Raw genomic sequence first — 25,000 nt, forward strand, 5'->3', positions numbered from 1 at the left:
CAACACCATAATCAACATCATCATCTTGATCTTTGAGCTTCGTGAAGAGTAAAAATTACACCGGCAAACGTAGTCACCGATATAGATGCATACTATGAAATTTAAAGCTGGGATAGTCACGACTGGAATGCTAAGTTTGGATAATCTCAATCAGAATGATCTTAGGGATAAACAACAAGAACATCACACGCATATAAAAGTTATTGATAAAATAAATACCAGTGAAGGACCGAGACCGATGTAAACGAATAGTTCCATCTTCCTCAAATTTCAGGCCGTGAACCTATAGTATTCCACCAAAATGACACTGGGGTGCAAATATACGAAGCCCAATATACCCATCATAACTACCCGTCTGATAATATACGAAGCCCAGTGTACCCATCATGACTATCTTTCTGATAAACAGCGCATGACCTTGCAGTTGGGGCCCAGTTAGAATTTTCTTCGGGTCGAGTAGCCCATCCCGCTCAAAAGGTCCCTGAATAAGGTTTGTTTAAGGATGTTGAGCAAAACACCCATGTTTCCAGAGGTGAATTATCCAAACCCCAAAGAATTCCTCTCAACACTATGATGCTCCCCCACTACTTCTGCTCGTGATAAGAGATGCACATATTGTCAGCCACAAAGGGTAATGTTCAATTAGTTATGGTCAAGTAAATGACAAGCAAATCTGTGGTATTAAGCAGAATATTTGCTGTAGCCCATCTTTTTATACCAAGACAAAACAATGTACATGATAACACTTCCAATCAATTAAGATCAGAAGCCATGAGAGCCACTGCCTGGTACTGTATCCGGGCATTTATTATTATTATTATTATTATTATTATTATTATTATTATTATTATTATTATTATTATTATTATTATTATGGTGGCGAGATGGCAAGCAAAATGCCTAGTGTCATTTTCGTCCATCTGTATGGCCTGAGTTTAAATTTCGCCGAGGTCGACTTCGCATTTCATCATTTCGTGGTTTGATAAAATAAGTACCAGTTGAACACCACCAATGTGTTACCACCAAGCTACTTAAGTGTTATTCTTGCTTTTAGTTTATAAAGTTTCTTAAAATACGCAAATTTCTCCGCAGATAAATTCAAGAAGTATAACGAACAATATTATTGTCCAGAATGAATATAGACATTTATCTTAATATCACCCAGTATAAATTATTCAGATGATTAACTTCACACTTGTACATAGCAGCTTTTTTACTATATTACCACAAACTCGTACATTCAAGTGACAAAGTCATTTTTACATATCGAAAACATACGGTTTATATCTTAATACAAGTGGAATATTCAACTCTGCATTCAATAAAAAGTTGAGCATTTCAAAATGTTAGTTATTAATAGGTATTTACTACCAGCCAAATCATAAATATATTCTCATTTATATTTTTATCCGCTATTTCTTTCCTGACGGTTAACAGATGAACGACTTTTCGTTTTGTCTCTTCCTGCGGAATTTGCGGTAGTCTAAACAGCTATAAATATTGGATGTGTATTTTCCTTTTCTCTATTCCACCGATGAATATGAAGAGCTTCCTGAACATTATTAATGTCACGAGCAATTTTAATTAGATATTTATTTGAACATCTTACAAGTATATATTACGATGCTGTCGAGTATATTTAAATGAATGAGTATACACAAACATACAAACATTCATACATACATACATACATTCATACATACATATATGCATGGGTATATATATGTGTATGTATGTATGAACGTATAGATAGATAGATAGATTATCCAGCAATAATATTTCTATATTCATATCATCGTTCGTATTTGAATATACAAAACTTTTGTTTGTATGTCACTCATAATCGCCCTCCTCTCTCTCTCTCTCTCTCTCTCTCTCTCTCTCTCTCTCTCTCTCTCTCTCTCTCTCTCTCTTTCTCCCCCCCTCTCTCTCTCTTTATCCTTAATTGCATCTCATATCAACTTACTTCCCTTCTGCCGAATTTTTTCTTTCTTTCTGATTCCATATCATTCTCTATTTTGCAATCAATCATACATCATTTCTCTCTCTCTCTCTCTCTCTCTCTCTCTCTCTCTCTCTCTCTCTCTCTCTCTCTCTCTCTCTCTCTCTCTCTCTCTGTGTCCGTCTCTTTCTCTCCCTCTCTTTCTTTCTTCCTTTCTTTTTATTTACGTTTCCTTATATGTTCCTTCTTTCCTTCCTTTCGTTCTTCTTATCTCCCTCCTCCCTCCCTCCTCATCTCGCCCATTCTTTCACTAAAAAGTTCCCCATCTCCTTTCTTTCGATATCAATAAATCCGTTATGGATGATCGAACGTTATAATTAACTTTCTACCTCAGTGGGAACATAATAAAAAAAAACTAAAAAAAAGATAATATGAACACAATATTGAAATTCGATATTTCTGTCGAGGCAAACTTCTTGCGTTCTCGAACAGAGTCAACGACTCGGTTTCAAATCCAAGCTGAGAAGAAAAATTTATAATTCCCTCCCCTTATTTCCGTAAGATTCTTGCCTTGGATGTTAGTGGAAGAGACTGGCATATGAACGTCGCAAATCTCATTTCTAGAATATGTCAAGAAATTTTGTGACTTATGTATCTTCTTTAATGTAAATATAAATTTAAAAGCAATATATGTGCGTATATCTAAGGCGGCAAGATGGCGGAATCGTTAGCAGGCCGGGTAAAATGCTTAGCAGGATTTCGTCTGTTTTTACGTTCTGAATTCAAATTCCGCCGAAGCCGACTTTGCTCTTCATTCTTTCGGGGATGATGATAAAATGAATGCCAGTTGACACTGCGGTCGATGTAATCGACTTCCCCTTCCCCTAAAACTGATGGCTTTTTTGTCTCAAAATTTGAACCGAATATATGTCCATATGTCTCAGCATGTGTGTGAGGTTCATTATATATATAAAACATTAAAAGTCAGCTTGAATCTTGCTTGCTTGTTTGCAATGTTACCCAACTAAATTGGCGCATAATGGGAAAATACTATGAATTAAGTTTACCCTGAAATGTTAATACGAACAGAATAAAACAAGTTTCATGTAAATCGGATAAATTTTTTAAAGATATTAGATGTTTTCGGAGTATAAATACCCAAAACGGTGCATAATGGGAAAAATATTCTAAATCTTAATCCTGAAAGGGAATAAACTCTTATCTTTCAATTAGACACAGTGACTTGATTACAAAAAATACGAGCTGTTTTTTACAGTAAATTTTTCTATTTTCGCTTTTATTAAACACAATATTTTAATCATTTAGAAATATTTTTTAAGTAAATGTGATTTCCAAAATGTAAGTTGTTTATACAGTAAGTATTTACATTTTAGCTTTCTTTAAACACACAATATTTTAATGTATTTTAATATTTTAGAATCATTTTCAAGTGAATACCATTACAAAACGTTTTTTTTTTTGCATATTTAAATATTTTAATATTTTAAAGTGAAAATTACTTTAAAAATACGGTAAATATTTTGTAAAAGATCCGTTCGTAACCTCGGTGTGAAATAGTTTTTTTCCCATAGGATTTTTTTCGAGTTCATTCAACGTATCTCACGACCAAAGATATGTCTGATATTTCTAACACGCCCTGCTACCACCTAACAACTATTTGCGATAAAGGACCCGAAATACCCGCTACGTGGTAGCAGGGCGTGCAAGAAATAGCGCCCAGATCTTTCCTGGGGAAAGGAGTCGTTTAGCGTGATTTCGATATCACATTCGTTGAAAGCATGCGAAATAATCTGGAAAAGAAACAAAAAAAAAACACGTAACAAAACGCCGGACTTCTTTCAGTTTCCACCTACCAAATCCATTGAGCGTTAAACAGATTAAATAAGAAAGAAATCCTTCCTTTGAATAAGATACTAACCCACCGCTGCCAACTTTTTAATAGAGTAAATTCAACAATATAAATCAACACACGTTACGTTTACTCTTACTGTTGCCAATTCACCGGAGACACAACCGTATTACTCTGTGGTGCCTGTGCTACATTTATCGGTCTGTGAGGACCTAAACTGCACTAAATAGTTGCTGTTGCGTCACACTTTGATACCTATTAACAACTAAATACAATTATCACACCGTGGTAAGTAGGTACTTTACCATCCTAAAGTAGCTACTGACAACGAAGTACAAGTTCCACCGATTACGTTGGTTATTCTACCCAACAGTAAAGCAAAATAACAACGTTCTTTCCTACTTACAGCAAGATGAACTACATTATTCTACAGTAGATATCAAGTGATACAACTATCTAGTTCTGACTACATTTCATAAACCGATAAATCTGACACAGGCTCTACAGAGTAATGGAGTCGTGTTTCCGGTGGTGTTGCAATAGCAAGAATCTAAATTTGGCGCTTCAATCCATCGCTTCGGCATTCAGAGAGCAGAGCACTTGAGCTCGCCTACACCAATTTATTTTGCCCTCAGCTAATAAAGACGACCAACGATATAGTTCGGTTTATTTCACTCAAAAACTCTTTACGCGCAAATGATAAAATATAGCAGAAGAATCGATCGTTTCTACGAAATATTTCTACACAAAAATAGAAATAACACACACACACACACACACACACACACACACACACACACACACACACACACACACACACACAATATATAGGCTATAACCAGAATTAGGGAAATAATGAGCTGTAACCAATACAACTTCTTCAGCTACACTAAATCATTCAAGCTCTGCATTTACTACTATGTCAAACAAAAGAGTATATGGGAACAGTAATTCCTAGAATCGATAAACTTACAGGGTGTTATTTTTAGTAACACTTATCACAATGAATTAGAATATTAGTTCGAAACCGTTTTTGAATTTCATCATGTTAACATCAATCCTCTCAACAATACTTGCCGGGAATATACAGTTTATCTATCTATCTATCCATCTATCTATCCATCTATCTATTTTATCTATGTATTCTTTTTCCTTATTGATCTCTTTCACATAACTACCTGTATGCTATATATATATATATATATATATATATATATATATATATATATATATATATATATATATATATATATATATATATATATATATATATATATATATACATATATATATATATATACATATACATACATATAACTATATATATATATGTATATCTATATACACACATACATATCAGTATATATATATATATATATATACATATATATATGAAAATACATACATATATATATATAAATATACATATATATAGAGAGAGAGGGAGAGAGAGGTTTCGAATGCGAGAGAAGAAGGATAGATAGATAGATAGATAGATAGATAGATAGATAGATAGATAGATAGATAGGTGTTATGTACACTCAATTATTTGTTAAGCAACAATGGTTGTTTAACAACATTGTAGTTGACAGTCAGATGAAATTAAATCCTAACTGCATGCATTGTGTTATTGCTTACAATGTGTATTTAGAACTACTGGATTTCGAACCCTTGCGCTCATACATTTGTGTTTAACCATCTCCATTTAATATCGAACCAATCTTTTCCGGATCACAAATATCAACGATGACTTGCAGTCTTGTTTTAAGTGAATGAGAAAGAAAACTCTCCTAGGCTAGGCCGCTGATCTGTTGGAGGTAGAGCTTTTTTTTTTTTAGTCTCATAAGAAATCGAACTCTATACTATAAGCTAACGAACGTCCACTCAGCTATTCTATACTGCCTGCAGGAATATATTACATTTCTTCCTGGTAAACATTTGTAACTCAATGGACTTGGCTATTGTGTGTTAAGTGTTTTGGTCTAGCATATGTTCAAGATTTGAGCTAAGAACGTTATGTTGCAAGATCACTGCCCAGTACGATTTGAACTGGTCATTTAACTGTTCGTTCAATAAGAAGCCGATTGAACCAGGAACTTTAAGGTCGCGTCTTTGACACTAAGACACATATACAAATAAAATTATATATATATATATATATATATACAAACACACACACATACATACGTACACATACACACACACGTGCATATATATATATATATATATATATATATATATATATATATATATATATATATGGTTTAGATTTAGATTCAAGATTGAATATGGTACTTATGTTTAGGCACCAGAATATAGTATGGTATGGTATTATACAAAGACCATTCCAAAAAACTAGGTGATCAAAAAATCAAAATAAGCAACACGGATTTCAAAGATGATTGCAGTACGCACGTTTCATGCTACTCGCATTACTTAAATAAATGGAGTAGCATGAAACGTGTGTACTGCAATCATCTTTGAAATCCGTGTTGCTTATTTTGATTATATATATATATATATATATATATATATATATAGGGTTCTGATAGGATAGGAAATCGGAAATAGATAGGTTGATAGGTAAACAGGATAGAAAGAAAATCCGTAATAAATTAATGTGCAATTATTGTGTGGATATATAAACGTTCGATATACGAATGGAGTAATAACAATAAGAAACAAATGGATGAGTAAACTGTAAAATCTATAAAATGTAATAAAATGTCAAACAGAAGTCTTGTTGTTCCTTGTATGATTTTTATTGTTAATCCTAGAGCGCTTTCGTGTTATAACTTGTCCTCACATGGACTGATTTGTGTGGACACGATAAATTGGAAGTCGGAAATACGGGATCACACACAACGTTATTGCTCGTAGAGACTAAATGTGTATTGCTGCTGTACATGTGTGTGTGTGTGTGTGTGTGTGTGTGTGTGTGTGTGTGTGTGTGTGTGTGTGTGTGTGTGCGCGCGCGCGGTATTAACTATATAGTTGATCAGATAGCTATCTGAAAGCAAGAAAATATATAAAATATTCTAAAACTCGCAATGACTGGAATTAGTTGCAACTCCGGGAGGTTTCGATGTAGGATGGCAGATAAAAATGTTGTCAGATATTAGATGTATATTACTTTAGTTATTTCTCTATTTCTCTCTCTCTTTGGTTCTTTCTCTATGTCTCTCCTTATATATATATATATAAATTTGGTGTGTGTTGCGTTTCATTACTTGATAAATGAAAAATCTGTATCTCTCCCGTTCGTTTTTACATTCAGTATACGTTTGTTTATACATTTTTCATTTATATATATATATATATATATATATATATATATATATATATATATAGAGAGAGAGAGAGAGAGAGAGAGAGAGAGAGAGAGAGAGAGATACACGCATATGTATGTACATGCGCGCACACACACACACACACACACACACACACACACACATATATATACATACAAGTATGCGTATATATACATAAATATATAACTATGTATATCCATATTTACCGTCATGTTAGGCATAACTATCATGTTTATTCTAATACACTATATTTTCTTTCTTTCTTTCTTTCTTTCTTTCTTTCTTTCTTTCTTTCTTCTTCTTCTGTTTCTTCTTCTTCTTCTTCTTCTTCTTATTATTATTATTATTATTATTATTATTATTATTATTATTATTATTATTATTGTTATTATTATTATTATTATTATTATTATTATCATCATCATCATCATCATCAACAGATGCGTCCGGAATCGTTTCTCTAAGTTTTTACGTTGCCGATTATTCAAATTATTGATGTATATGAGCCGTGTAGCAATATCTAAAAAAAAATTATTCGTAATCACATCGAAATATGGTTAGACATCGGGACATGAATGGTTATTTAAAACTCTTCCAAAATGCATCTCACATTCTTTTATCAAGTTGTCATATGTAAGGTTGGTGATATGTTGATCAATATACATGCAAGAACACGATATAGTTTCTTATTTTTGTATAATCCGTAAAACACACGAAAGCAAAAATAGAAGTATCGTTAATGAATTATTTATGTCGGAGAATAATCAAATGCTTTTGATCTTTTTCTTTCGTCATGTGACAATCATTCAAGATATGGTAAACAGATTACGTAGGAAAACAACTGTTTTAATTTGCTGGTGGTTGGAAATTCCACTATGAAAATGCTTTTAAGAAATAACTCCCTGTCTAAAAGAAAACCAGTGAAAGATTGCACGTGTTTAACGGCGTTTAAACCATACATAACTTTTAAAGATCATAATGATAATTTGCTAACCCCAAATTAAAATTTGGGGGCAAAATTGAAATAGGTAAGGTCAATAAAATAGTTTAGATTCTATCACATTTTTACATTTAGCAGGTTATTTTCCTTACATTACTGAATAATTGTTTACCATTATCAAATAGCTCAGTAGTATATATAATGAGCAACTTTGAAAATTAAGAAAATGGGATAGAGTAGAGTTGTATCCTTCAATTTCGACATCGAAAGCAAAAATATTAGAAATCTGTAGAGATATCAACCCAATTAATAAATAAAGACATTAACATAGGCGTAGGAGTGACTGTGTGGTAAGTAGCTTGCTTACGAACCACATGGTCCCGGGATCAGTCCCACTGCGTGGCACCTTGGGCAAGTGTCTTCTACTATAGCCTCGGGCCGACCAAAGCCTTGTGAGTGGATTTGGTAGACGGAAACTGAAAGAAACCCGTCGTATATATGTATATACATATATATGTATATGTGTGTGTGTGTGTTTGTTCCCCCAACATCGCTTGACAACCGATGCTGTTGTGTTTACGTCCCCGTAACTTAGGCCGAGAGAATAAGTACTAGGCTTACAAAGAATAAGTCCTGGGGTCGATTTGCTCGACTAAAGGCGGTGCTCCAGCATGGCCACAGTCAAATAACTGAAACAAGTAAAAGAGTAAAAGAGTATTATTTTGCTTGTGAGGAATTCTTTGCTATTTTACAATAATTCTGTCTTAATTTGGAATATTTTGATGCAGTGATGGGATCGTATGATGGAACCAAGGCTTCTGAATTGATTGGGATTATACAAACATGAACTATGTTAATATAAATTCTGACTGTCCTCCAATAATCTTTAAAACTATGTTAGTAGAGAGATGAAACTGGTTGTCTACCGAGTAGTGGAGCAGAGTGCGATTTAGATGTGGTTTATTTAAAATAGTGGTGGGGGTGTTATTGTGGTTCTCGTTTAATCCACGGATTCGCTCGGATCCAGGCGAACTATGATTAAAAATGTTCCGGTTATGACCATGCTACCATATATTCAAATATAGTATATTCATCCAGTATTTTTAAAACTATCGACTTAGCTGTTATTTCCAGCAGTTCAGGCGACCAATTGAAAGCTCACTTGCATTTGCTGCTACTTTGTGTTTGTCGTTGTTGCTGCTGTTATTGCATCTGCCAATGTTGTTGCTTTTGGTTTCAAGGCGTTACCGTTTAACCGCAGGTCAACTCTGGTCAAGTAGATCTACGATGAAGGGGATTCTAAACATGACTATCCAGTCTTTTTAGGTGTGCGTATGATTACATTATTCAGTATAACACTTCATTTACTAAAATGGCAGGGACTAATTTGTGGGACATTTATCTGCTATTATCAGCTCATCGAGTGACCACATAAAGGCACGCCTGTTAGCTTGTATAGTGCCATTTATGTGAGAGATTGTTTATCGCGAGGGTGAAGTTGTTGTTGTTGTTATAGTCGTTGGTGCTGTTGTTGTTTTTGTTGTTTGGTACATGAGTACCTTGATCGACCAATCTTATGACCAAAAGACGTTGAAGTTTCAATCATTGCGTCCGATATTTTCAGGCATAGTGTACCTAGCGCTACATTATTTAATGTATCCTTTCTATGTCAATACAATGGGATATAATTTAAAGTAGATTTGGCTGCTATTTCTAACAGGTCATTCGATCACAGAGGCACCTTCTGTTGCTTATCTGAGCGGTTGTTGTTTATAGGTTTATTTGACTGCCTCCGTTTACAAAAAAAGCAAGCTATTGGTAAATAAACGTCCATTGATCGTCAATAGAGTAACGCAAAAACGCAGGTTTAACTATAAAACTCAGTCAAGCTAAAAACCACAAAAGTGAAGCGATGGCCGTGGTGGTAAGTGAATAGAGAAGGCTATGGATACAGAGAAGGTAAATCGACTTGTATCGATTATCTATTGGAACAATCAGACCTTCTCATACAACACTACTAAAACATTAAACACAGACATTCACACACCCATATTTTACACGAAGCCACAACCACAACAACAACATAATGATAATAATAATGGTAAAATAATAATAATAATAATAATAATAATAATAATAATAATAATAATAATAACAATAATAATAATAATACTAATGATAAAAATAATAATAATTATAACAACGACGACGACGACGACGACGGTGACGATGATGATGACGATGATGATGAAAACAGGCAACAATAAAACAAATACACGAGTACGAAAAAAGATACTCGCAAAGGCTATGCACTATAGCGTTTATTTATTTAATTTTTTCTATTATATTATAATAATAAATATCCTTTATCTAAACCATGTTATTTAATAATGTTTGTTCTTAATCTTGTTTATCCTTAGTTTTGTTTGTTTGTTTTTTACTTTGAGAACATTCGCCATTTTAAATACATCCATACATATACATACATACATATATATATATATATATATATATATATATATATATATATATATATATATATATATATATATATATATATATATATATATATATACATGCATACACCACACACAGACACAAACACACACACATTCCAACACACTAGACATACATACACAAATACGAAAAGGGAAATAAACAAAATGAAGGTGACATATAGTCTTATTTCATATTCAGACTCAATGAATATAAAAAGAGAAGTTTTGCTTTATTTGAAATTTTTTAATTTTTTTCCTTTCGTTCTATTAGACGCAATACACATCATAATGCGAAACAAATAGAAAACATAATTACTGTAGATCGTTGCTGTTAGACAGTAGTAGTAGTAGTAGTAGTAGTAGTAGTAGTAGTAGTAGTAGTAGTAGTAGTAGTAGTAGTAAGACGAGGAGGAGGAGGAGGAGGAGGAGGAGGAGGAGGAAAGGGAGGGCGGGAGGAAGGAAACAAAGTGAACAAGATAAAGGAGCAATCAACGGAGAGAGAAAAATGCTTCCAATCGATTCGATTTAACCTGCATGATAGAAATTGGCACCTATGCAACAGACATTCAACTCCCGGTGGTAATACAAACACACATGTATGTATGTATGTATGTATGTATGTATGTATGTATGTATGTATGTATGTATGTATGTATGTATTATGTATGTATATATATTTATATTTATATATATATATATATATATATATATATACACAAACACATATATGTATATGTATATATATATACGTATGTATATATACGAGGGGGGGCATGGAAAAGTGCCTGGCTTTAAGGGTGTCGCGAAAGGTGTGGTTAGAGGTCCAACCTTCCGAGTTCTTTTACAGGGCCTAGATAAACCGAAGGACCACCGCAGTTTGTGAATCTGGGAGGAGAATATGTTCAATGAAATCATAATTAACTGATCCTCCTGAATTTACTTTTACAGAAAGCCAGGAACTTTTCTGCTACTCCTCGTGTATGCCTCTCTCTCTCTCTCTCTCTCTCTCTCTCTCTATATATATATATATATATATATATATATATATATATATATAAACAATATATGAGTATATGCATATATATGTACATGTGTGTATATACCTTCATCCACATGTACACAGAGATACATAACTGGGTACATGACGTGGAAAAAGAACATGGACAAAATGATAAACAAGGTACAACAGACAAGCAAGCCACATAGAAACATCTCCTTCATCAGCTGCCACCATTAAAACACCGGCGTTTCGAAGAATTAAGGCAGTACGCATCGTTGAAATGGTTCTTCCCACGAACACAAATTAAATCATTTTCGTGGAGGATAGTGGCGGACGGAAAACAAGACAGGAAAACGAAACGGTGAATAAACAAACAAGCAAAAGGCTGTACAGCCAGACGTGAAGTGTGTATGTATTGAACGCTGTGAAGCACGTACAGGAGGGGCAAAGAAGTACGTGCGAGCTTGGTGATTCCAAGAACGAAAAGAAATAGCAGCCGGACACACGTGACCAAGGCTGTGTGAAGAGAAAGAGTAGAAGAGGGGAAAGAAGGGGAGGAAGTAGAATAAAAGTGAGCAACGAGAGGTAGAGAGAGAGAGAGAGATACATAAATATACATATTATTTTTTCTCGTCAGTTGTTTGCCCCTGTATCGAGAGTATTTCCTCACTGGTGGCTGGAGTTGATTTCGGCGCAAAACGAATCAGTTGCAGCGCAGACTTCAATACAATGGGTTGGCATCTCTATCAGGGTAACGCGCGCTGAAGAAGCTAAAGCGATTTTTTGCCAGTGCAGAAACCCGTCCACGCGAGTCCATATGCTTAAATGTACGTTAGGAGATTTTATTAACCTGATCTGCTTTCGGTGGATTTCTGTAGTTATCATCAGTGTAATTTTGGCGTTTTAAATAAGAGTTTTGACTGTTATTTCCAGCAGGTAGACATGATTTCCATAGGGTTACGACCGCTTCTCAACCTTCTTAGGATGGTTTTAATTCCAGCATGGAAGAAATTATGCTTACATGTTTACATTGATATGCATGCTCAGAATTATAGTACAATTGTATATTCACAAATTAATGCAAATATAAAAAAAAAACTAGTTATCAGATTACCGGATCAACATGGTTACCTCAACAATTCAACTCTAAATATACACACACAGTTTCCCCTCTTTTTATTACTAAGTGGAGTAATATCCAAGTCCGTGAGAGAAGCTTTCTGCAATAGCTGCACGATTCTCTGAATCCACATGTTATATTACACACACACACAGATATATATACATACATATATACATAAATGTATGGATGTAATTTCGCAAACATGGATAAATACGTAGGGGTATACGCGTGTACATATGCATGCAAATAACAACTACAACGGAGAAAATGACATTTTATCACCCAAAAACATAAAATGTGCATTATCTTAACATTTCCTTAATTTCTTAATAATGCAGTTGAGAAGAGATTACTCAATAAATAAATAAATGAATTGATAAATAAATAAAAGGTAGATTCAAGTGGTTAAATGAATTTTCGTGTCACGCACATGTATATGTTTTGAAATACATATATGTTTATATGTGTGTCTGTTTGTTCTTGTATGTACAGATTGGTCAAATTGATGTGTACATGTCTATGTGTATGTATGTATGTATGTAAAATTATATATATATATATATATATGTGTGTGTGTGTGTAGAGAGAGAGAGAGAGAGACAGACAGACAGACAGACAGACAGACAGAGAAGCGGAGAGAGATATGTTGCATTGATATCATATGCACTAAGTGACACCAAAGAATAAAAACATGAAACTCAATAATACAAATGCAAAGTGTTGAGTTTTTCTACAGAATAGAGATTGAACGCATTCCAGTGAATGACAGTTCCATCATTGGTCACTTAAATATTGTGTATATGTATGAATACAAATATACATATGCATACATACATGCATATATATATATATATATATATATATATATATATATATATATATATATATATATATATATATATATATATATACATATGTATATATATACATACACTGTGCTGTTGTCCACTCGTTATTCACAATTAGAGTTTCTAAGTCAGTTGGATCAGAATCGCTCCCCGATCGATATAGCTTTGCATGGCGGGCGACAAATTTAAATAGAAAAACATCGATCGAACAAGATTGTGCATCAACGTTGTTTTTGTTGTTTGTCATGTGTAGTCAAAGGTCAAAATTGATACAGCAGACCAAATGTGAAAGAATCTACGACCAATCTGTCTTCCATTCTTATGTTTATTTAGTTCTCTCCTATGCAAAATGTCCGTTCTTTAAAGAGATTAATGTGCAATTTAACGGTGATTTGGTTACAGTTTGTAGCGACATGTCGAGCGGACAGTTAGACGCTCTTTTGTAAACTTGTATAACAATATAATCTTGTTTTGATATACTGATAATAATAATAATGATAATAATAATAATAATAATAATAATAATAATAATAATAATAATAATAATAATAATGATTTCATTTATTTGCCACGAGGGCTAGGGATAAGGGGATCAATACAAAGACAGACATAAAGTATGGGGGTTTACATATAATGAAATGATTAAAAAAATCTCAATATATATGTATATGTATATATATGTGTGTATGTGTATGTATATATATATATATATATATATATATATATATATATATATATATATATATATATATATATATATGCCATACAGCTTCCGTCTACCAAAGTCACTCATATGTTATTTTTCGACCTGTGGCTATAGTGGGAAAGAGATGCATATCCAATTTGTCGCACAGTGAGACTGCACCCAGAACCTTGACGATACAAAGCAAACATCTTAAGAACACAGCTTTGCCTTATATAATTCAGGGATTGGCTCCTCGTCAGAGAGACAAACAGATAGATTGTTAGATAGAGAGAGAGAGAGAGAGAGAGAGAGAGAGAGAGAGAGAGAGAGAGAGAGAGAGAGAGAGAGAGAGAGAGAGAGAGAGAGAGAGAGAGAGAGAAACAGAAATAGAGTAAGATTTAGAGTCAGCAACTTCAATGTATAATATTTTATCGATACACCACCACCACCACCACCACCACCGTTTGCTCACGTCGCTGTGTTTTAACTCAATCCACTCGACCATTTTCTGTATTTGTTTACAGACTTCCTAAAATAACATTTATGCAAGTGCCACAAAAATGACAACTACATTGAAAGCGGATAACTTTTATGTTTTTTTTCTTTGAAATGACCTAAAAGTCTGTGAGAGTTCAGAGAATATAAATGTCTGTTACAAAAATAGAAACGTTGTATTTATAGTCTAAAGACAAGTCTAAAAATAGAAATGAAAAATTATTCCTTCAGATCGAATTGGCGTTGATGTCGTCTAGTTTCTCCGATACCAAAAGGGGTTAAATGGAGTTTGGCTTCATATCATGAAACAAATTACACACACACACACACACACACACGCACATACACACACACGCACGCACACATGCACACATATATATGTATATGTATATATGTGAGCGCGCGGGTGTACATATATATATATATGTGTGTTTGTATATATATACGCATATATACACACAAGTATATATATAATATATAAACATAAATATATGTTGTTTTGCATGGAACAGCGACGTAAAAGTGGCAACAAATATTTATATATATATAAATATAAATATATATATATATATATATATATATATATATATATATAGTTTTTGTTTGTGGCAGATGTTCAGGTGCAATAAAGACTGCAAACAAACAGGAAACAACTTCTATCTCATTCCAGGGTGAAAAACTAGAGGTAGTCGATAGCTTCCGCTATCTGGGCGACCAAGTTAGTAGTGGGGGTGGGTGCGCTGAAAGTGTAGCTGCTAGAATAAGAATAGCCTGGGCAAAGTTTAGAGAGCTCTTACCCCTGCTGGCGACAAAGGGACTCTCACTCAGAGTAAAAGGCAGACTGTATGACGCATGCGTACGAACAACCATGCTACATGGCAGTGAAACATGGGCTGTAACTGCTGAGGACATACGTAAGCTCGCAAGGAATGAAGCCAGTATGCTCCGTTGGATGTGTAATGTCAATGTGAATACCCGTCAGAGTGTAAGTATCTTGAGAGAAAAGCTGAACATTAGAAGCATCAGTTGTGGCGTGCAAGAGAGACGATTGCGCTGGTATGGACATGTGGTGAGAATGGAGGAGGATAGCTGCGTGAAAAAGTGCCACACCCTAACAGTGGAGGGAACCCGTGGAAGAGGTAGGCCCAGGAAGACCTGGGCTGAGGTGGTGAGGCAAGACCTTCGTACATTGGGCCTCACCGAGGCGATGACTACGGACCGAGACCTTTGGAAATGGGCTGTGCGTGAGAAGACCCGGCAAGCCAAGTAAGATCGTTGCCAGTGCCCCTGGACTGGTTCTTGTGCGGGTGGCACATGAGATGCACCATTTTGAGCGTGGCCGTTGCCAGTACCGCCTGACTGGCTCCTGTAGGATTTTCGAGCGAGATCGTTGCCAGTGCCCCTGGACTGGCTTGTGCGGGTGGCACATAAAAGACACCATTTCGAGCGTGGCCGTTTTCGTGCGGGTGACACGTAAAAGCACCCACTACACTCTCTGAGTGGTTGGCGTTAGGAAGGGCATCCAGCTGTAGAAACTCTGCCAAATCAGACTGGAGCCTGGTGTTGCCATCCGGTTTCACCAGTCCTCAGTCAAATCGTCCAACCCATGCTAGCATGGAAAGCGGACGTTAAACGATGATGATGATGATGATGATGATGATATATATATATATATATATATATATATATATATATACTCTTTTACTCTTTTACTCTTAATTGTTTCAGTCATTTGACTGCGGCCATGCTGGAGCACCGCCTTTAGTCGAGCCAATCGACCCCAGGACTTATTCTTTGGAAGCCTAGTACTTATTCTATCGGTCACCAAAAGCTGGGGGGAACACATACGCCATAGAAACCGAGAAACCGAGCCCATCATCCTGGCTAGGCTTTAAAATGGCGCATAATAAAAATGATATGTATATATATATATATATATATATATATATATATATATATATATATATATATATATATATATATGCATACATCTGTGTACATATATGTATGCAAACACACATCTATATGTGTGTATATGCGTGTGATGTGGTGTGTGTGTTTGTGTAGGCATGCATTACGCTCTGTGAACGCATTAAACACTCATTTCTAAACAAATATATACATATTGAAACGTACGCAGATGTACCTTATGGGTGCCTTATTAATTTCTAAAGCCTTACGAAGAGCATCGATGCCCTTTATCATAAATCTATATTCAAGCAAAACTTATTGTCCTCACAGTGTGGTGTTTCGCAGGGAGCACGTGTCTGATATTTCTAGCATGACAAGCGACCACGTAGAGTTATCTCTCGATATATAACGATAGAATCGTTTTTTTTTGGGGGGGGGGGGTCAGACGATTTGCGGTAGTTATTACATTTATCTGTTTTAGACAAACGTTATATGTGAGTTTCGATCTCTTGACCTCGTATTTTACAACGAATGGAATCAATTACACTGCTTTAATGGAAAATATCAAAAGGTTTCGTTATCAATTCAACATTAAATTGAAGTTTGTACATCGCTCTATAGAATTTACTTCGCCTTTCCCTCTCCACCCCTCACTCTTTCACTTTATTCCTCTTTGTCTTTCTATTCCTCTATCTCTTTATCTCCATTTCATTCAGGCACCTTCTTTCTCGTTCTCTCTCAGACGCACATGCGCACTCGTGCTTTCTCCTTATCTCGAACACATTTTCGTTCTATCTTCTACTATTTGTATTTCTAATTATTCCAGTCCACCACCCTATCTCTCTCTCTCCCTCATTTCTCTCTCTCTTTTACTTTCTCTCTTCTCTCTATCTCTCTCTTTCTCCTCTCTCTCATCCTCTCTTTCTATCTATCTATCTATCTATCTATCTATCTATCTATCTATCTATCTATCTATCTATATGTCTGTCTGTCTGTCTGCCTGTATGGATGTATGTATGTCTGCTTGCCTGTCTATCTATCTATCTATCTATCTATCAACCTTTCTTTATTCCGGTATTACTTCCTCACTTTCTGTCTTTTGTCCTTTTAACTGTCTTTCTCTTTCTCTCTATCTCTTTCCCTACATCATTCTTTCTCTTTCTCACTCTACTCCTCTTTGCTTCTCACACGTTCTTCCTTTCTTTCTCTCTCTCTCACTCTCTCTCTCTCTCTCTCTCTATCTATCTATCTATCTATCTATCTACATCTCACCACCTTTCTAAGTCTTCGACTTTGTTTATCCTTTTTGCACACACACACACACACACACACACACCAGTTCATCAAACGATTCAGTTCACGGTTGAAAGATCACAGCAACAACAATAACAACAATAACAGCTACATGACTAAGATTACTGAATGTGTGAATTTTAATTGCTATAGCCGTTCGTAGAATTTATTCCGAAAGACAATGTCTAAGACGTTTTGTAATTCTAGTGCAAGAAGACATACAAAACTATCAGTGCCAGAAAATAGATATATCACGAAAGATTCAAACGCATTCCAATTGTATAACTATGTCTGCGTGCCGCAATTAACTTCTGTAATAATAGTTTATAGTGTATTGTAACACTAAGCATTGTAGGCAACGAGCAGTAAAGGTTGCATGGAAGAAGATTAAATAACAATGCAAGACAGAGATTATAATGTCAGAATTCAATCTAATAAATATATGTAATAAAGATTGGTGCAAGATGTTATATAAGAAACTTGCTTGTTGCATTGATCTTCTTGGCATTGCAGGCGGAACGGTGTGAACACATTTTCAAATAGCTTTACATTGTTTCATGAAAGACATATCAGATACACATGTGTGTGTGTGTATATATATATGTATGTATGTATGTATAAATAATACAAAATGAGACAAGGACGCAAAACATCCAGACAGTTAGGCGATACAAGAAAGGGATAAAACATCCAGATAGACGACACAAAGAAAACACGGACAGGTCATTCGGAGTTTTCTCTCTTCAGTCGAGATCCAGATTATCCTTGGAATTTCGGCTGGTTATTCTCGATATTGCTCTAATCTGGCCAGCTCCAAGGAAAAACTAGGCTAAGAGCATTAGATTCCTTGGAAGAAAGCAGCGAATGTATACAAAAACAAGGACGAAATAAACGAATAATGTTACACAAATACAATAAGAATAATAACAGGACATAACAACAGATGTCTTTCGTCTAAGGACGAATTGAGTTAAGCTGGCGTATATGGAAATATGGCCTTACAGTCGGGATACAAGATTTCACAGGCACATGAAGAAATAACGATGTTGCACGCACAACAGCCGCCCAAGAAAGAAAGGTCAGGCTTGCCCGAACACCGGTCACGTGGGATGAGAAGAGAGAGAGATAGAGGCAGAGGGACAAAAGCATTATGGAGGGACGAGAAAAAATGACAGGGACACAGTGAAGTGAAAAGTGGAGGGAAAGTGAGTAAGAAGAGAAGGCAAGGAAATGTGAGCGAGGGGGAACGAAAGAACGAACAGCGGAATAAACGAATAAGGGTGAAGGGGCTGATAGACAGAAATAGAGTCATAAAAGATTTAGAAAAATGTATACTTACATATAAGAGACAAGGTGTAGGTACGATATGAATGTATGTATATATTTGTATAAATATGGTATTTGATTTGAACTCATTTTTTCTGTTTCGTTATAGAGATGTCAGTTAAGTGTGTGTGTGTGTGTGTGTGCGAGTGCGCGCGCATTTATTTATGTAAATATATTTGATCTGTACTAATTTTGGCTTTCTCTTTCGGTATTTTCTCTCTCTCTCTCTCTCTCTCTCTCTCTCTCTCTCTCTCTCTCTCTCTCTCTTTTTTTTTTTTTTACATGTGTGATTTTTTTTGCGTGTGTGTGTATGTTTTGCGTGTTTATTTTATACATGCAGGGGGATAAACAGAGAGAGAGTGAAAGAGAGAGCGAAAGAGAGAAAGAGAAAGAAGATAAGAAAGAAGTCAGATCAAACGATCAGAGGAATGCATAATTAAAATGGAATTCATTGTTCAAAACCACAATATTACAAAGAAATTTTTTTTAAATTTGGGTATGAATTTTTTAAACGTTTCCTTACAAATTGGCCAATACGTTTCAACTTTCGCGTCTTCAGAAGGCACTAACTTACAAAAATATCATAAAGATATATGATATCATATGTGATAATGCTAAAAATGATGTAAAGTAAATGAATAAACCACGAAGAAAATTATATCTAAAATACATAAAAATGAGAGAACTGAAAACGTATGGTAAAATAGTCTGAATTTTAAAATGTTGGGAGAAGAGATAAAGTGAAATGAGCAGAAAGGTTTATGGAGTAATGGGCAAGAAAGAGAGAAAAAGGAAGAAATAATGAAAGAGTGTATTCTAACTCTATATTCCGTTTTATTTTTCATTTCTTCTTTTCTGCTACATTCGTATCATTATCTCATATTATATAGTGCTTTCTTTAAGTTGGTAAATCAATATGCCCCGAAGATACGAAAATTGAAACACGCCGTCCAATTTGTTAGGAAGATTTTACACACGTATACACACACACACACACACACACACACACACACACACACACACACACACACACACACACACACACACACACATATATATATATATATATATATATATATATATATATATATATATATTGCGACAGATTCAGAATAACAGACCGATTGACTTAAACCGGATCTCGGAAATAATTTCATCTTTAATTTTATAATTCCAATTCTAATATAATTTAGAACTACAACACTAAGCCATTCTTAGATATAGATGTCAGAATAAAAAGCAACTTTTATAACTCTGTCTACCTAAAAACATAAACAAATGCCTATTCGTGCTCGGCAGCAATGAGTCTCCACAGATATAAAATATTTATAGTCCGCGTATTAAGTAGCTGACGTAATTTCCCTTCTAAGACGAGCTTATATATTCTTATTCACTAAATAAGCATTGATTAATCTTATGAGTAAAACAACAATGTTTTACTCACAATAATGGCAATCTCAATAAATTAAAAGACCATCTGTACGGATACAACGAATACATCACAGAGTATAGAAACACAAACTACACATATGTTATACAAAAATTAAATGCTTTCCAGATAGAATAGATGATTATCCCTTAAAATATTCATAAAACAGGGCCAATGTATCACACCTAGTCACAAAAGCATTGTTAGAATATTTACACCAACACCAGAACGACAAATATTCTCAACAATATGAAACCACAGGTTTGTAAACCACAGAGCAATACTTAATACAAATTTTAATATAAAAATAATGGCACGAACTATTAAATTAGACACATACGTAAGGCAATTATTCGTCAAGCTTATCATACATTTATAACAAGAGGCCATTGAAACGCATTACAATACAATTCATAAAATACAATTAGAGTTAAAATATCAGTTGACGGTATTACCACTTCATATAGAATTCCACAAGCAATGAGAATTTTAATTATGGAAGCTTTACTAATTCGCAAAATACAAACCAAAAATCGATACAGAGATATAGGACAGGTAAAATAAAGCATAGATTTTTGCCAAAAGTTAAGCATGAAATAAATTTTAAATCCCCAATGTTGTTGATTGCATCAGTTAAATAAACAATATTCTTATGATCTCTTGCAAACTATTTAAAACCGCGTGAACAACACGCCATTAGGTAATTATAGAGGCATCGATATAGCGGGTATTTTAAATATCGTCTTCGATGAACCTAGCTGAAGAAGACTAACCAGATTTACGAAACCAAACATATTGTGGAAAGTCCGAAACTCGAGTACTAGGTTATCCATTCTGGGTTGTCCATTTATCTGGCGTTTTTCCTAGAAGTAAGACGAAACTTTCTTTATGTTCGCCGCCCGCACACATCTTTGCCTGTATACGTTCTGAGAAGCTTTACATAGCCTCGTACGGTTATCGACTGCTATTTCCAGCAAACATCGATGCCTTGTTGTGCCACTGTTTCATTTTTATAATTCTACCTTTACGGTGCTTTATTTAGCTGGAAAATTATACTATTGTATTGCAATAATAATTATTATATATATATATATATATATATATATAGGAAACTAGATGGTATTATATATATATATATATATATATATATATATATATATATATATATATATATATATATATATATATATATATATATATAGGAAACTAAATGGGAAATGTTTTTATTTTTCATTCCTTTCGAAATTTTATCCCTAATAGTGGTTTGGAACTTAGCTGTTCTTTCTAGCATGAGGGAATCCTATGATGGATACCGCTTATGTGTTTAAGCTTACACTATATTTATATGAATAATATATAGTCTATGGACTAAATTTTTATAGGCTAGGCCACTGGTAGTATAAATTTCTAATATTTCTATTTCCCTTCGATATTATACACATGCATATGTAGATATGTGTGTGTACGTGTGTGTGTGTGTGTGTGTACGCGTGTGCGTGTGTATATGTGACAAAAGGACGCATAGTATGAATCGAATCTCAGTATATTAATGCTGACTTTCCTTTTTTTTTTTACCTAGAAATACAATATTTGATAGGTGTGCCGTTTGGCCAATATCAGACAATGAAAAGGTAAAAATCGATCCCGGTGTGGTTTGATCCCGTAACCTTTAAAACTAAACTACAGCAAAGCATTTTCACTGATGCTCAATCGATTCCACCATTAAATGCCTTGTTCCGTTACACAACGCTGCCCAATTCGAGAATCGAACCCACGACCTTACTATCGTAAATCCAACGGACTAACCACTAATCTACACGACTTTCGTAAGCCTACGTATCACGTGCCGCCGTTAGGCATCGCCTAAATAGATACATTGTCAAGTGCTCACCTGAATCACACCTCTTTACGTTTAGAATTCATTTAAATGTCAAATAATTGAGTTTCCTCCGTTTTTGCTGCATTATATTGCACTTGTATGCCATGGATTCATAATAAGGAAGCCTCGAACCATTGTTGCTCGTCGTCGTCTCCATTGTTGTTGTCGTCGTCACCGTCACTCTTTTTATTATTCTCGTATCGTCAGTCGGAGAAAAGTCAATCTAATTTCATAATTTACAGACAATAAACGCCCATAGAATATTGGCTTTCATGAGTCAATTGCCATATACAATGATCGCATATATATATATATATATATATATATATATATATATATATATATATATATATATAATAATGACAGTAGTAGTAGTAGTAGTAGTAGTAGTAGTAGTAGTAGTAGTACCTTTTCTTAACATTTACACCAGAAGGCTTGCATAACAATACGTAAACAAAGCGATTCGACTCAACTCGCATGTCTCTATCAAATTACTCAATATGCAAGAAATAGCAGTTCATTTATATTACACACCATATTGTCTTCATATAAAGTAAGAAGGCATCGAGCCAATGAGGAAGCCCCCTATGTGATTGATCGGTCGAGTAAAATAGCAAATAAATCTCTTTCAAACTACACCGTATCGTCTTAAAAATAGGAAACGGAACAAGGAGGCGATTTCTCTGTTTCTGAAAATTTCAACGTTAATGCAGATGTAGATATTGAGTGTAACTGAGTGAACGTCTGTGTGCGTGTGCGTGTGTGTGTCTAAAGTTTTACAGATTTTTGCAGTTCCAATGAGGGATTGGATCTGTAGTCTTTGAATTAGCTTTCTCCTTTCTGGTTTTGAGAATCCTAATTCCTCAAGATTGGTATTTAGGCAGTATGTTACATATCCCAGGGCCCCAATAATTATAGATATAGACCTGAACTTGTAATCTGTATGTATGTATGTATGTATGTACATAATCTGATGTTGATTTTTAAACCAGCAGGGTGAAAGCTTTTTCCCCAATGGGGTCCAAGCACTGCAACACCGATGGGAAAAGTGTATTGGACCGCAAAGGGATTATGTTGAAAAATAAGCCTCATTTGGTCACATTCCATAAGAGAACCTTGATCAGCCAATGAACGTTTCAGCCAACCTTGGTATCTATGCATGAATAAATGCGTGTGTGTGTGGACGTGAGTGGGGGTGGGGTGGGTCGAGGTTCTGTGTACGACAAATCACGAACACCCATGCTATGTTGTTAGAATTAAGAAACAAAAGATGGTTTAATGAGTTTAGGTAGCAAAATTGAATAAAGTTAAGGATTCATATTACATCATATTAGAACCATTGTGAACTAAAAGAAGATTCCATAATGGTGAGAATCCGATAATGGAATTCACCATTTTATTTGCCTCTATTAAAGTTAAGAAGACATTAACTAGAGCCAAGACTACGATATTCTTTCTTTCTCCCCTTTCAGTCGTTCAGTTCCTTCGTTTATTTATTCAAATTATTCTTTATTCCGCTTCACGTTTACGTCTTTTTTTCTGTCATTTCTCTCTTTTCGCTTCTCTCTAAACTTATTTACAGCGACAGGATTCTGGACGAGTGAACTCGTGCAATTAAAGCAGTAATCTTAGAGGAACGAAGCCATCATACAAAAGGCATGCTAGGCATACACACACAGACACACTCAGACACAATCCAGCATATACATTCACTTGCATACATACATACATACATACATACATACATACATACATACATACATACATAGAGACAGACATATAGACAGATATACGTCTGATGAGGGTATATATATATATATATATATATATATATATATATATATATATATATATATATATATATATATATATATATATATATATATATATATATATATATATATATATATATATATATATGTCCATTCGGTACGGAAAAATAGCACGATCGCTCACAACCAAAAGATGTCTGCTCGATTAAAGTGGTATTTTTTCTGCATTCTGCTATAAACAGCACTTGCATGCATGTATGCATGTTTGTATGTATGTATGCGTTTGGAGTTCTTTTTTTGTTTTTGAGCACTTTTAAGATTAACAAGTGAAAGTTTATTGTTGGTGTTAGTCTAATCTGCTAGCAGAGAGAACTTTATTGTGACTTCCCAGTGAACTCGATTTTCATCAGACACGATCACGCACACATACACATACAAAATCACAGACACAATCACACCCATATGTGTGTGTGTGTGTGTATATATATATAAATATATATATATATATATATATATATATATATATATATATATATATATATATATATATATATGCGTGTGCGTGTGTCTGTGTGTGTGCATCTATCTAACTATCTATTTATCTATTCATCTATCTGTCTATATATGTGCATATATATATATAGATAGATAGATAGATAGATAGATAGATAGATAGAT

General features: G+C 34.4%; 1 protein-coding gene across 1 annotated transcript in view; it reads left to right on the top strand.

Moving 5' to 3' along the window:
• LOC106874403 (uncharacterized) overlaps positions 1 to 25,000 on the top strand; it is a 91,295-nt gene that overhangs the window by 34,262 nt on the left and 32,033 nt on the right. The window lies entirely within an intron of this gene.

Source organism: Octopus bimaculoides, chromosome 13 (assembly GCF_046866305.1).
Source record: "Octopus bimaculoides isolate indiv1 chromosome 13, ASM4686630v1, whole genome shotgun sequence".
In the NCBI taxonomy this organism is placed as follows: Eukaryota; Metazoa; Mollusca; class Cephalopoda; order Octopoda; family Octopodidae; genus Octopus; species Octopus bimaculoides.